The sequence below is a fragment of the Vombatus ursinus genome, unplaced genomic scaffold (assembly GCF_900497805.2).
Source record: "Vombatus ursinus unplaced genomic scaffold, bare-nosed wombat genome assembly UNPS02014770.1, whole genome shotgun sequence".
Taxonomy (NCBI): Eukaryota; Metazoa; Chordata; class Mammalia; order Diprotodontia; family Vombatidae; genus Vombatus; species Vombatus ursinus.
In genome coordinates, this window is record NW_020954548.1 from 12,209,664 (window position 1) to 12,224,119 (window position 14,456).

Consider the following 14,456-nt stretch of genomic DNA (forward strand, 5'->3'; position numbering starts at 1 on the left):
TTAATTTTATTTTCTATGAATGAAATATGCTAGTTATAAAAATTTAAAAGTTTCAAAACACTACCTTCTGTAAGAGAGATTTGTATACACATACAAATACAGACACTAAGTGGTCTTAGATATAATATATGAAAATGGCAGGAAATATATTGTTTCTATGTTTTGCATAGTACCTAAAATACTGGGCCTTCTCAATAAATATTAATTAAAAAACAGTGGTACAGTCAAACTATGAATATAGACAACAATTATAATTCAAGTACTACAACCTCTATTGACTTTTACTTTAAGTTTGTAGGGCTTATAAAGGTTAAAATAAAACAAAATGCACCAGCTCTATTAAATATCTTCTGGTTAGCTAGGCTTTACTTGTATTGTGCTACTTCTTCTCTTCCACATAAATGCATGCTAGCCAGAGACCCACATTTTTGATAACCTTGACTCTAGGGCTGATGTACTTAACTGGTAAAAGCCAAGCTGGAGCAGGACAGGATAACAGATGTTATTTGTTTATTCCACTGGGTAGTTCTTACCACCCTATACAGCAGCCAAAATGCTTCTCATTTAGCAACATAAATGTTAAGTCCAATTAGCAGACGAGCCTTGTTAGGGATTTAGTTCAAGTAAATAGCATGCAAACAAACTATCTTGGTTTTTATTGTATTTGATTGACAGCTGACAATGCCCTTTTGCAAAGTATGAGGTAGAAAATCCTTACATTTATATTTTAATGTCATAAACATTTAATTAGAACCTGCTAAATAATATACTTACATGTTTTTATGTAAGAAAGTAGCAGAAATAGTCTTTATGCTAGTTGTTATCTTTCACTAGTCTGTAGTCAGCAGATTGCCACCAAGGTTTAATGGCATAACAATTTAGGGCTCCTTAAGAACATAACTACACTACTATTTTATTATTCCAAAGAAGCTTATAATATGGTAGTTTAACATAAGGAACAATTAGACAAAATGGTACTGAAATCTCTCAAAGGAAACAGATTTTCCTTTGTGAGGAATCCCAATTAGAAATGGAAAAAGATATTACATTTCCTATAAGATGGAACGTTTAAAATATGTTAACATTTAAATAAAACTAATAAAACTACTTTGTATTGATAGCTACCTATATACTGATATGTCCATATATTTATTATGAATTTGTTTATATTACAAATGCTCATGAAATAAAGTAACTATTTTAACTTAAAATGTATCCACTGTAAATGTGAACTTCTTTGGTTATATTTATATTTACCAGTTTTAAAAGTATATTTTAAGAGTTAAGAATGGTTACAAAATGTTTTCAATAATTTCTCAATTCTCTTTATCAAGATATTGCTATAAATGGTATCAATTGCTTTCTGAATTTTAAAACTTTCCATTAATTAATTAAATGAATGCCAAATTTTATTAACAATTTAATTTTATTTAAATCACTTCTTCTCTTCTTCTAAGTAGCATTCACTGGGGAAACTGCTCAACCCCCCAGTGAAAGCTCTGCTTCTAAGCTCACATGCTGGAGATTTCAGCCCTGTCAGATTTATCTCAGGGCTGCAATTCCAGGTGGATACAAGCTGAAACAACACTATGGAGCCACAAATACTTTGATGACATGCTTTTTTCTCTAAGAACTGCCTCTGGTGCCTTCTCTCCCATGGTACACAAGCCAAAAGATTTCCTGTTCATTGATTCCTTGCTAGAAGACACCCTGGCATTGTAAAGGGGAAAAGTGTCCTTCACCAACACAATTTTATCTCTAGTGGGTCAGTCCAGAAAGACTGGAAAAGTAAACTATACTTTCACAATTTAAAAGAAAAAGAATTGCTATATGAGGAAAAAATTGAAAAGTATGACAATGCATATAAACAGGTAATCAGAAGAGGTGGTTTAAATGAAGCTGAAATAATTTCATCCACTAAATGATATCATAAAGCCAAATTCCTCAAACTAGTAATTTTTATGTTAGAACTGCCAAAAGAAAGGCTATATATAGAAAAGATAATTTTTAGAAGTACTAGTATGGAAGCATTTGGTTGTATTTCCATCTAGCATAGGTTTCTAAAGTGGCAGATACCTCCCCCTGGAGGGTGCCAGGGTAATCCAGTTGGGCAGTAGGAGTCTCGGGTGCAATTGGGTGGCATTGAATAAAAATAAGGGGGTGATGGAAGCATAAGGAAAGAAGAGAAAATAAGAAAATTTTGCAAAACCATTCATACATGTTTCATCTGTTGTGTAACAGAGTTAAAGTCGTAATGATTACATTATTTTCCAAATAAACACACAAAATACAAGTTACAACCAATCAGTGGTCAAGTCCACAAGCAAATGTTGGCAGGCAAGCAAGCTGCACATTGTCAGGAAGTTCAGCATGCATTGGCAGGAATATGCGTATGTAATGACTTGTTTACAATACGATGCTATATGGTTATATGATGCAGTACTGTGTCATCAAAATTTCAATGCAGGAAAAAAAAACACAAATTTACAATAAATGATTAAATTTAAGATGTGTCATTTTTTGAAATGATACAAATTTTTTTAAAAGTGTTAAAGTGTTAAAGAAAATAGATTTCCAGAGGGATGCTGAGTAACTTTTTTAAAGGGGGTAGTAGGACAAATGAGTTTGGGAACCTCTGATCTAAAGGGACCACTTAAGTGTAAAGTGCCTATTTGTCAGTCACGGAATAATCAATTACTATTTTTGGTTCTTCTACCTTTTGGGGCATTTTCAGTTGAGCAGAGACCAAAAAGTGGTTTCACTCACTCATGACTCAAGGTTTGGATTGTTATTGTTCCTTTTCAATTTCTTAAAGTCTCTATAGAAATGCCATTGGTGGAATGGCAAAGATGTAATGTAAATAATTTTCTTTTGCTTGTATGGCTGGCCTAAACTGAGATATGCTCTACAATATACATTTACTATGTACCAAAATTTTGATTTAGAATTTGAAAATGATCTCTAATTTTTCTTAATAGATATTACCCTAAAGAATAATCAATACTGGAAAGTGATTTTTGTTCTTATAATAATTTTGCCATAGACTTTCCAAGAAGAGGGTAAAAGTTGATTAGAGCCATATGGTATTTAGCAATAGTAGGAATTAAATATTCTATCCCCAATTCAATTCAACAAGCATGCATCAATCACCTACTATATGCAAGACGCTGTGGCTACAAAGACAAAATGAAAATCACTCCAACTTTCACTAAGCTTACACTTCAACTATTTTTGATGATTATAACTTACTGTGGTTATTGAGATAGCTGTTTTTCAATTACAGAACTCACTATAGAAATATCTTCATTCTCCATTTAATGGCTACATATTTCATTCACCTATATACGCACATGGGGCAGCTAGGTGGTACAGTGGATAGAATGCCAGGCCTAGAATCAGGAAGACCCAAGTTCAAATCTGGCCTCAGACACTTACTAGCTGTGTGAACCCAGGCAAGTCATTTAGCCCTCATTTTCCTTATGTGTAAAATGAGCTGGAGAAGGAAATGGCAAACCAGTCCAATATCTTTGCCAAGGAAACCTACAAAAGGGGTCATGAAGATTCAGATACGACTGAAACAACTAAACAATGACAAAAAGACACAATCACAGGCACACACAATGCCAGTGCAATGTGTTTCTGTGCATGTATACATATATATACAGATATGTATATATATACTATAATACATATATAGAAAACATGTACTATAATATATATGTAATATATACATGTGCAGATGTATATATATACACACATATATGTATATATATGTGTGTATATATATATATGTACACACGTCAGAATAGAATAATAGCCCTGAAATACAAGGAATTTTAAGTATAATTTTAAAATCATAGGATCATGAAATCATAAATTTAGTGGTGCAAGGGACTTGAGCATCCAACCTATGAGGGCCAGAAGAGTAAATTGACTTGCCAAGGGTTTTACAAGTATTAAGTAGCATAGGCAGAATTTGAATCCATGTCCTCTAACTGCAAATTAAGACCTTTTTTGCACTTGACCAGTATACTGCTGTGCCCAAATATTAAAAAATCTTAAGCTATGAAAGTTCTTTTTCAAAAACTGTTGCTTAATCATTCAGTCATATCTGACTCTTCATGAACCCATGAACCATAGCATGCCAGGACATTTTATTCTTCACTATCTCTCAAAATCAGTCCAAGTTCATGCTCTTTGTAAACACATGCTCTGCTAAAATCAGTGTAAACAATATCTTCAGCATTCTTTCCTTCTTTAAATCTATGTTCATCATTCACTTCCCACATAAAGACATCTGAGTCTAAACCACTGATCCCAATCCTACCTCAACAGACTTCTCATCCTGCAACTCTCCTCAATGCCTGTGGCCTTCCCACTTCAAAACATTCTTCCACCTCTGCAGGCCCCTTCTCTCATTGTTGAGTTCCTCTTTGTGGTTGTTTAGTGGTGTCTGACTCTTCGTGACCCCATGGACCACAGCACACTAGGCTCTTCTTTCCTCCACTCTCTCCCTAAGTCTGTCCAGGTTTTTTCCAGGTTTTTTGGTTATTTCCATGATATTACCTAACCATCTCATCCTCTGCTGTCCCCTCTTCTTTTGGCCTTCAATTTTTTCCAACATCAGAATCTTTTCCAATGAGTCCCATCTTCTAATTATGTGGCCAAAGGATTTAAGCTTCAACTTCAGTATTTGGCCTTCCGATGAATAGCCTGAATTAATTCCTTCAAGTGTTAACTGATTTGATCTTCCTGTTGTCCAAGGAACTCTCTAATGAAGGAATTCTAAAATGTTGATTCTGTGGCACTCAGCTTTCCTTATAGCCCAACTCTTATTACCATACATTGCTACTAGAAAAACCATAGATTTGACTACATGGACCCTTGTCAGTGAGGTGCTATTTCTAATTTTTAGTATGTTGTCCAGATTTGCCATAGCTTTCCTTCCAAGGAACAAGTATCTTTTAATTTCCTGACTGCAGTAACTGTCTGAAATGACTGTTGAGCCCAAGAATATAAAATCTGACAATGCTTCCATTTTGTCCCCATAAATTGCCAGGAAGTGATGGCACCAGTTGCCAAGATCTTAGGTTGTTTTTTTTTTATGTTAAACTTCATGACAGCTTTTACATTCTCCTCTTTCACCTTCATCATAATTGCTCTTCACTTGCTGCCATCAGAGTGATATCATCTGCAATATCTGAGATCACTGATATCTCTCCTGGTAACCTTAATTCTTACTTTCAATTCATTGAGTCTAGCATTTCTCATGGTGTACTGTGCATGTAAGTTAAATAAATAAGGTGAAAATATACAGCCCTGCCATACTCCATTTCCAATCTTGAACCAATCGGTTGTTCCATGTTTGGTTTTTACTGCTTACCTACTGCCCAAACACAGGTTCCTCAGGAGACAAATAAGACAATCTAGTACTCCCACCTTTTTGAAGACTTGACATATTTTGTTGTAATCCACATAGTCAAAGGCTTTAGTGTAGTCAATAAAGCAGAAATAGATTTGTTCTTTTTTTTCCCTGGTACTCCCTTGGATTCTCCCTAATCCAGTGAATGTTGGCAATTTGGTCTCTAGTTCCTCTGCCTCTTAGAAAACCAGCCTGCTCTTCTGATAATTCTCAGTTGATATATTGCTGAAGCCTAGTTTGCAGAATCTTAAGCATTCAGTTTGATACATCTTTCCCTTTCTCCTTTCCCTCTTTCCTCAGTTATTTGTAAGGCCACATCAAACAGCTATTTTGCCTTCTTACTCTCCTTTTTCTTTGGAATGCTTTTTTGTTGTTGCCTCTCGTATATTGCAAACATCTGTCCATAGTTCTTCAGGCACTCTATCTACCATATCCAATCTCTTAATCTTTTCATCACCTCTACTTCATATTCATAAGGGTTATTTAAGTCATACTTATATGATCTAATAGTTTTCCCTATTTCCTTCAATTTAAGTCCAAATTTTGCAATAAGAAGCTCATGATCTAATCCAAAGTCAGCTCCAGGTCTTTCTTTTTTTTTTTGGTGAGGCAATTCACATTAAGTGACTTGCCATGTGTCACCCAGTTAGCATCAAGTGTCTGAGGCTGAATTTGAACTCAGGTCCTTCTGATTCCAAGGCTGGGACTCTATCCACTGCACCACCTAGCTGCTCCTCCAGGTCTTATTTTAACTGACTGAATAGAGCTTCTCTACCTTACGCTGCAAAGTATAGCAATCTGATTTCTATATTGACTATCTGGTGATGTCGGCACGCAATGGCAATTTAGTTTATAAAATATTTCTATAGATTGTATCTCCTTTGATTCTCACAATTACTCTTTGGGACAGGAGAGATATTATTATACCCATTTTATAGACAAGGAAACCAAAGTACAGGGAGGTTGTGTAATATGTCCAATATTATATAACCATCAAGTGGTAGAATTAGAACTAGAGCCTGGAATTAATACTAGAGCCTGGTCTTCTGACTGAATCCAGAAATCCTAATTTCTCCCTTTGAAAAACCTGAACCTGAGTTAGAAAAAAAGGCTTTCTTTTTAAAGCTAACCTTCAATATAATTAAATCATTACATCTCCCAGGCTTTTCCCTTTTATTAACCAGGTAACTTTTGCTTCTCTTTCCCTTTGTAACGAGTATTCTGTCTGCCTTTCTATATATCTTTAATCTAGGAAATCTATTTCTCCTGAATGATCTACCACAAAAAGATAGACGACAGGAGTAAGAGACCCTGTGTCTTGCATTCCCTAATCACAATAAGGGCTTTTGTTATTTGTTTTCTTTACCAGAAGAGTGAAGTTACCAAATGAATTGTCCATCAGTTTTTTCCTCATTGTCAACATACAACTGTTCTACTTTCTTTTCTATAAAGATATATCCTTAATTATGTCTGGGTGCCAATATGTCCATCTGGCTGGCTGTCTGGGTTCACATCAGGCTAGACACATCAGGGTTTAATGGATAGGGCACCGGATAGAATCAGGATACCTGCTGTCAAATACTGGCTCTGATACCAATTTGTATATCTTGGGCCAGATCACATAACCTCTTTGGAACTGCCCTTCATTGCTAAAATCATATTTGTGTGTGTGTGAGTGTGTGTGTGTGTGTGTGTGTGTGTGTGTATGTAAAACAATTTTATATTAATTTACTTCTTGAAGAGGAGTGGAAAGAAAAACAAGTGTGGAGAAACAAGCATGAAACTTCACTAAGACAAAGCATGTCAGGTGGATAAAAGTGGGAGAAATAAGACAAACTTCACAGGGCTGTTCTTTTTTTATACCTTTAGCTGACTACGAAGCCACAGCAACATGGCTAGAGGCTACTAGGAAGTAATATTAAAAGAAGTGCAGCTGGACCCTCACCACATACCTGGGCTAATCAAGTCCCAAGGACAGAATTGTTGCCTTTTAGGGGAAAAGTAGATTAACCTATGTTGTGAGGCATGGGAAAAACCTAGTAGGATTTGATGCTATTGTACATGTTTTATTAGTTTGGGAGAAAATTTTACAAAGTTTTCCATCCCTGACAACAATCTTTTTTGAGTCATTTCCAGTTTTACTCAAAAAATTTATTAAGCATCTATGAAGACTAAGACAAAAAACAATATTCAACAAGCCATAAGTGCTTGACCTCAAACAACCTACAATCTAATAGGAAGGATTCCAGGGGTGGGGAACCTGTGCCCTCAAGGCCACATGTGGCCCTCTCGTCCTCAAGTGCAGCCCTTCGACTGAATTCAAACTTCACAGAACAAATCCCCTTAAAAGGATTTGCTCTATAAGACTTGGACTCAGTAAAAAGACTGCACGTGAGGATCTAGACGGCCACATGTGGCTTCAAGGCTGCAGGTTCCCTATCTCTGGATTAGACACTACTACAGAATGTGGAAAAAGGAAAAAGAAAAGCTGAAATAAAGTGCTATTAAGTCAAGGAAGGAGAAATCAATTCCAGTTGAAGGAAGGAGAATCTTGGAAGAAAAAACTGATGTGATTTGGGACTTTAAATCAGAGATTTCCATAGGCTGATGGTATACATATATGGTAGGGTAATCTATTCTAGGAAAGTGACTAGCACAGAAGTATGAGAATCAAAGATAGTGACTTAATATTCGGGCAAGTAGTAATGAGATAGTATAGAAAGCTAGGTTGGACACAGATTGTGAAAGGCCTTGAATGCCAGGGTTCAAGTTGCTATCTTCTTTGGTAATAAATGGGAATCCAACAAAGTTTGTCGGGTTTTTTTTTGTGTAGAGAAGTTATATGATCAAAGAGGAAAATTAGGCAGACAGTGCTATGAAGAACAGATTTGTGAAAGGATATCCTTCAGGGGAAAAGACTAGTTTGGAGGAGGTTGGAATTCCTTTGGTAAAATATGATAATGGTTTGAACTGTGTGGTTGCCAGCAAAAGTGGAATGAAGAAGATAGATCAAAGAAATATTACACAAATAGAGACAATATTTCTCAATTGATTAGATATAGAAGGATATACATGAATGGTAGAATAATATTAAAAGAAATATAAAGACTATGGGAAGGATCAGGTTTTTGGGAAAAGATGATAAATTCAGTTTTGAACTCATTGAGTTTCAGGTGCTACCAGAATATCCAAGTGGTGAAAAGCCATCAATGACTAAAATTCACAGGAGTGGCCAAAAATGTAGATTTGGAAATCATCTTCAGAGAAATGATTACTAAAGTTATGGGACTGAATAAGATCACCAAGCAAGAGATGGAAGATGAAGATTAGGGCCTCAGAGAGACGGTCACATTTATAGGTTAGAATAAAGATAAGAAACCAGAAAAAGAGATATAGGACTGGTTAGAGAGTTCTGGAATAACTACACAAATAATAACAACAATAAAAATAACCAGTATGTATATATCACTTTGTGATCTGCAAAGCATTCTAAGATAGATTAGATAGACAGATAGGACAAATAGATGGATAGAGAGAGAGAGAGGGAGAGAGAGAGAGAGAGAGAGAGAGAGAGAGAGGGAGGGAGAGAGAGAGAGAGAGAGAGAGAGAGAGAGAGAGCTATACATATGCATGGGCAGCTAGTTGGTGTAATGGATAGGAGTCAGGAAGAACTGAATTCAAATCCTGCTTCATGATTCCACATGCAAAACTCTATCTACTGTACCACCTAATTGCAATTTGGAATGAGAAAATCATTGATTTTGATTACATTTTGTAACTGATTCTATTCTGTATCATTTCCAATATGTTGTAAAATTGCCTAAGCCATGGTTCTTTGTCTCTGAGTTAAGTTCAGAAGTTCAGCTTTCTTCTCTGAGCTAAGTTGTCCCATAAATAACCTTAATTTAAAGAAATACATTGTCTCTATACAACTTACTGCCTGTGCAGGGAGGTCTATGCTAACAAGCCTTTCAAGATGCAAATGGATGCCAGGAAGTCCATTGTCTCTGTAATGCAGTCTGTCCATGAAAATCTGGACTGTTATCCATGCAGGTGGATACCACCAATGGGCTTTCCACAGCAACAAAATGGAAGGAGGGACTGTTGCTAATCCTGCATTCCCGACATTCATCCAATCATATCATCTTCCATTATCTATGATACTTCAGACTTGTAACCAAACATTGTTTTATGATTCCTGTTCTTTGCTTGTACTTTCAAAAACTATATGAATCCTAGTAAGCCCTACTTCATGGTCTTTTGACTGACTGAAGAGATGAGAAACCCCCTTTTTTTGGTAATTGCTAGTGTGATCAATAAATTGAATGTATTCAGAACTTTGTGCCTCAGTTTACCTTAATTCTAATTGCAACAGTAGTACCAAAGGAGCACACTGTCACAAAAGCTAAGGGAGAAGTGAATATCAAATAAAGTTTGGTTTACAGGGGCAAATGCTGTTGAGATATCAATATATAATTAAACTTTTATGTAGTTATTTTCTAAAGTTTTATAAAATAAAGAAGTTCTACATTAATAGAAATTCTTAGTTTTATATTAATTGCTCCTCACTGAAAATCTGGGACCTTATGTCTTAAAAATAACCAAGGTGGAGAAAAGGTGGTAGTGACAATAACAATTTTAAGTATAGGTAGTATTAGTTGCTCATTTAACAGTCTTTTGAAAAATCCATCTAGTTGTTAAATCAATCATTTATAAACTATTTTCTTGCAAATGTAGTTATTAAAAGCCTCCAAGTGTGTTTCGCAAGATGTCAAACAGATGAAGGTAATATAGAGGACTTTTTACCAGTGCTTTAGCTAGTAGTTAGACTTCAGTAGCCTTTAGAGACCATTAAGTACCCTTTGGCTAATTGGCCAATGGTAGATTAATCCTCTTTTTATTCTAGCAGCACTATTTTAACACCCCTTGCACTCTGTCAATGTAGTGTCTGAATGACAAAATAATATCGTGCATGAATAATAAGCAGAAAAGTTAAATTAACATTTCATGTTTAACATGCTGTACCTGTGTCAGATAAAAAAAAACTTTCTTTTTAAGTCACTGACATTCAAATTCTTTTTTAAACAATCTAATGCCGACAACTTATTGAGGTGAATCTTCCTAATTACTGCTAATTGCTTATCAAGAAAAAAAGACTTTTTCTTGAAGTGCAGTTGTCTGTTACAGATGAACACAACTCCAATGTGCACATTAAAGACAGGCATGACACGTAAGGTGCTACATTATTATAAGGTCATACTAAATACAGTTTGTAATTAACAAAGCAGCTTTTAAGGTTGAGGCAGTAAAAATGCCAATCTATTTCAAAGTGGTTAAATTAGAGACAATCAATAAAATATAAGTATCTGCATTTGGATAATAAGCATATTTTATTTCAATTCAATTAACTAAAACAAAAGTAATCAAATTTATAATGTAAGATATATCTCTATATATGAATAAACACACATATCTCTAAATTAGTATTTGGCAAATATTTTGAATAAAACATATTCTGACTTATTTGAAAAGCCAAAATTATTAGAAAAAAACCTTTCTAAACAATTTCATTCTTAAAAATACAAAAAAGTGATGTCATTAATTTTGTTTCTATGAATATATTTCATATTTTGAGTTTTGAACATTAACTTGAATTCAACCTATGTAACCGCAGTAATAAACCAAGTGTTTTAAATAATATTATTTTAGCTAAAATATTAACTTTAAAATTACCTTTATTCAATTACAAATTTGATAAATGAAAAATATTTCTCTAATTATTTGCTCCTCATAAAATAGAATGTCAATACCTACACTTGGAATTGTTTAAATCTAAACCAAATGACTAATAATAACAGCTTACAGTTATGTACAACTTTGTAGCTTTCAAAGAGTTTTCACAGACTATTTCACTTGATTAATCAATATTAACATGAATGATATTAAATCTTCATGATTTAAACTTTTGTTATTATGACTGCCCTTAACATTTAGTCATAGGACACTAATGGAAAGGCAGAAATAAAAATTAATGCTGTAGTTAAATTATATAATTCAGAAAACCAAACAAATACAAATGTCAATTATCCTTGACTGAATCATCCATATTTTGACTTATCCATAGTAAAAATTACAGCACTTAATATCTAATACACAGAACCATATATTTGTTAACATTTCAAATTGCCGTCTTTACTTTTGCCTGTTGGAAAAGCCCACTGAAACTCAAATATTAAACTACCTTTTCATTCTCCATAAAAGAACTGAGAAAAAGTACCTGGGAGAAAGAGCGTAGGGATCAGCACAACACATTGCAACAACCAGGGGGGAAATCGCCTAACAAATTTAGTGTTAGCCTAGTACAGGCTCTTTACCCTTTGGTAATCAAACGAACTTCTCAAACACAACATTCAAGAAAAATTTAAAACCATTTCCTAGTGCATTTTTTTGTGTAATTATTGCTATTGAAACAATATTGCCACTATAATCATTTATTATTTCAAAGATACTGTGGGTTAAATGAACGTTTGTGGGCTGATCTGGGAACTAATTTAAACTGCTTAACCCATTGCTTCTTCAGGAAAATGTGTTATGCATACAAAACATGTGGTTTACACAAAAAAACTTTTGAATACAATCTATTAAGGCCTTCTTGTAACATTCTTTTCACATATATATAAAAAAAAGCTCACTTTCATTTTCATTAAATTTTCCTGAAATATTTAAGTCCTATAGTCATCTGAAAGCATTACTATTGTTTAACATATTTTTGATTTCTAAATAATTTATAGTAGACTGCTATATGTTTATGTAAGCAACATGTTATTTTCAATTAATAACCTGCTAGAAAAGACATACATATAAACACAATCTCAATTAATTACACTTGAATAAGTATGAATAGTGTATCAAGTCACAATAACTTTAAATGTTTTTATCTTTTACGTAATACAAACATATATTTTACAACTCTGGGCTCAGAATCATAATTTGTGGATCTACGTTTTACACATTCAAACTCGTGAAATTATGATTATATAAATTCTGTTAATTTATAACATGTACAGAACATCTCAGGATCTGGAAATTAAAATATTTTAATGGTGGGGTCAATCATTTGAGCAGTGTCTATTTGCTTGATCTTACTACATCTAAGCACTGCAAATGAACTACTTCCATGAGAACCAGTCAGGGAATTTCAGATACTCTACAGCTCATTACAAATTTAACAGCAGCAATACTAAGTATTCATATGGTTCAGATAACACATACAAATATACTCTGCTGAGAACTCACCAGGGAAACAAATTAATAATGTTTCCATCTGTTTCCCATATATTTTTTATGAAATTGAAAAACCCCATATATATATATTATTTTTAAAAGAAGATTTTTTTTCTTATATCATTGGAATAATCATTCATACATGTCTACACAAAGGTACATTTTAAATAAAAAATACACACAAATTATAAAAAGAAAAGCATTACCTCTAACATAAAGAAGTAAAAGAAAAAAGAAATGATTTTAAAGTCTTTAAAATACACTATATACTTTATTCTAGCCAATATACTGTTAAGAAGAATGGACAAACCTTTTAATTGATGTAAAAGTCAGAATGAACTAAGGCTTGTAAGAAAAACTAAACACAACAGAAAACGGCTTTGTAAAAAGCCCTATCATGTAAAAAAAACACCAAAGCAGGGATATGAAAATTGTTTGAAGTGGGTGAGGTAATGATAATAGACACAGAGGTGGGAAAGAGCTGCTCAACTCTTGCTTCTGTTTTCTGTGTAAAGCAAAATGTTCTTTATGCTGGAAAGGACAAAATAAAAATTGCTAATATGAAACTGATCATTCAATAGTAAAGGAGGACCTAGGTGTCCTCGAGGGGTTCAAGTTAGCAGACCCAGATGAACTACTTTCCAAGATACTGGAAAAACTGGCAGAAGTGATTGCTGAGCTATTGCCAGTAATCTCTGAAAGATTATTACAATTAAGAAAAGTACTGCAGGTCTGAAGAATGGCAAAACAGGAGAGAATAGAGCCTGCAAACAAGTCAATGAGTTTGGCTCTGGTTCCCAGTAAAGTTCTAGTGTAACACATGTAACTGCTGCTGGGTTCATGGGGGCTGGGTCATTTACCCTCTGTCTTTGGGGGAGTCCTAGCTTTGAACTCACAGGCATGGATCAAGTTCATTCCCAGGGAAAAACCTGGCCTTCCAGAGAGAGGTCAGGCTTTTTTTTTGTATTCTCTGGTTCTTTATACCCCAATCCCGGAACACTTCTAAGAATCACTTAAAGCTTGCAATTGGCTGATCTCTAGGGTTTCCCCAACAAGAGAAATAGAAAGATACTCAGTGTAAAATGTAGATCATGTATAGGACAGTTTCCTACACACAAAAGAAATACTTAAAACACAAAAGATCCATGAGCACACATTAACAAGGACTTAAACATGAAGCAGTGACTAATAACTACTGCATTATTATACTCTTCTGGGACATTTTTCATTAAAATATCAAAACCTAAGACGTTCTGTGAGACTATTGAATTGGCATTTCACTTTCACCTCAGTTTTCTACTGTTGACACAATTCTTTCAATGTCCATGTCTTCTGACAAGCCCTGCCAGGGGCTGGGCTCCTCCTCCTCCTCTTGGTGTTCATCTTCTCCTATGCAATTTGCTACAATAGTTGTAGGGAACAATTTTTATGGTATAGGCAACACTAAGTGAGGGACTCTGGAACTTTTGACCTCTCAGATTCACAAAGGTTGCCTCCAAAGCTAGAACCACCCACCTCAGAATTGCTGCTCAATTACTTGAACCAGACAAAGGAAAAAAAAAGTAGAAGAGGCAGTCAGAGCTTTGAGATCATAATTCAGATCCGTGTAGATGAGCACATGTTCAAATGTCATTGTGGAAGTAAATGAGGGTAGCCATTGCCCACTCCATGGGAAGTTGCATAGAGAATTCTATATGCTCTGATGTGTGTGTGTGTGTGTGTGTGTGTGTGTGTGTGTGTGTGTGTGTGT

The 14,456-nt window shown here is 34.5% G+C and overlaps 1 protein-coding gene across 1 annotated transcript in view; it reads right to left on the bottom strand.

Annotated features, from left to right (window-relative positions):
* The window catches only part of CNTLN (centlein), a 476,456-nt gene that overhangs the window by 100,394 nt on the left and 361,606 nt on the right, over positions 1 to 14,456 (bottom strand). The gene's annotated exons all lie outside the window — the stretch shown is intronic.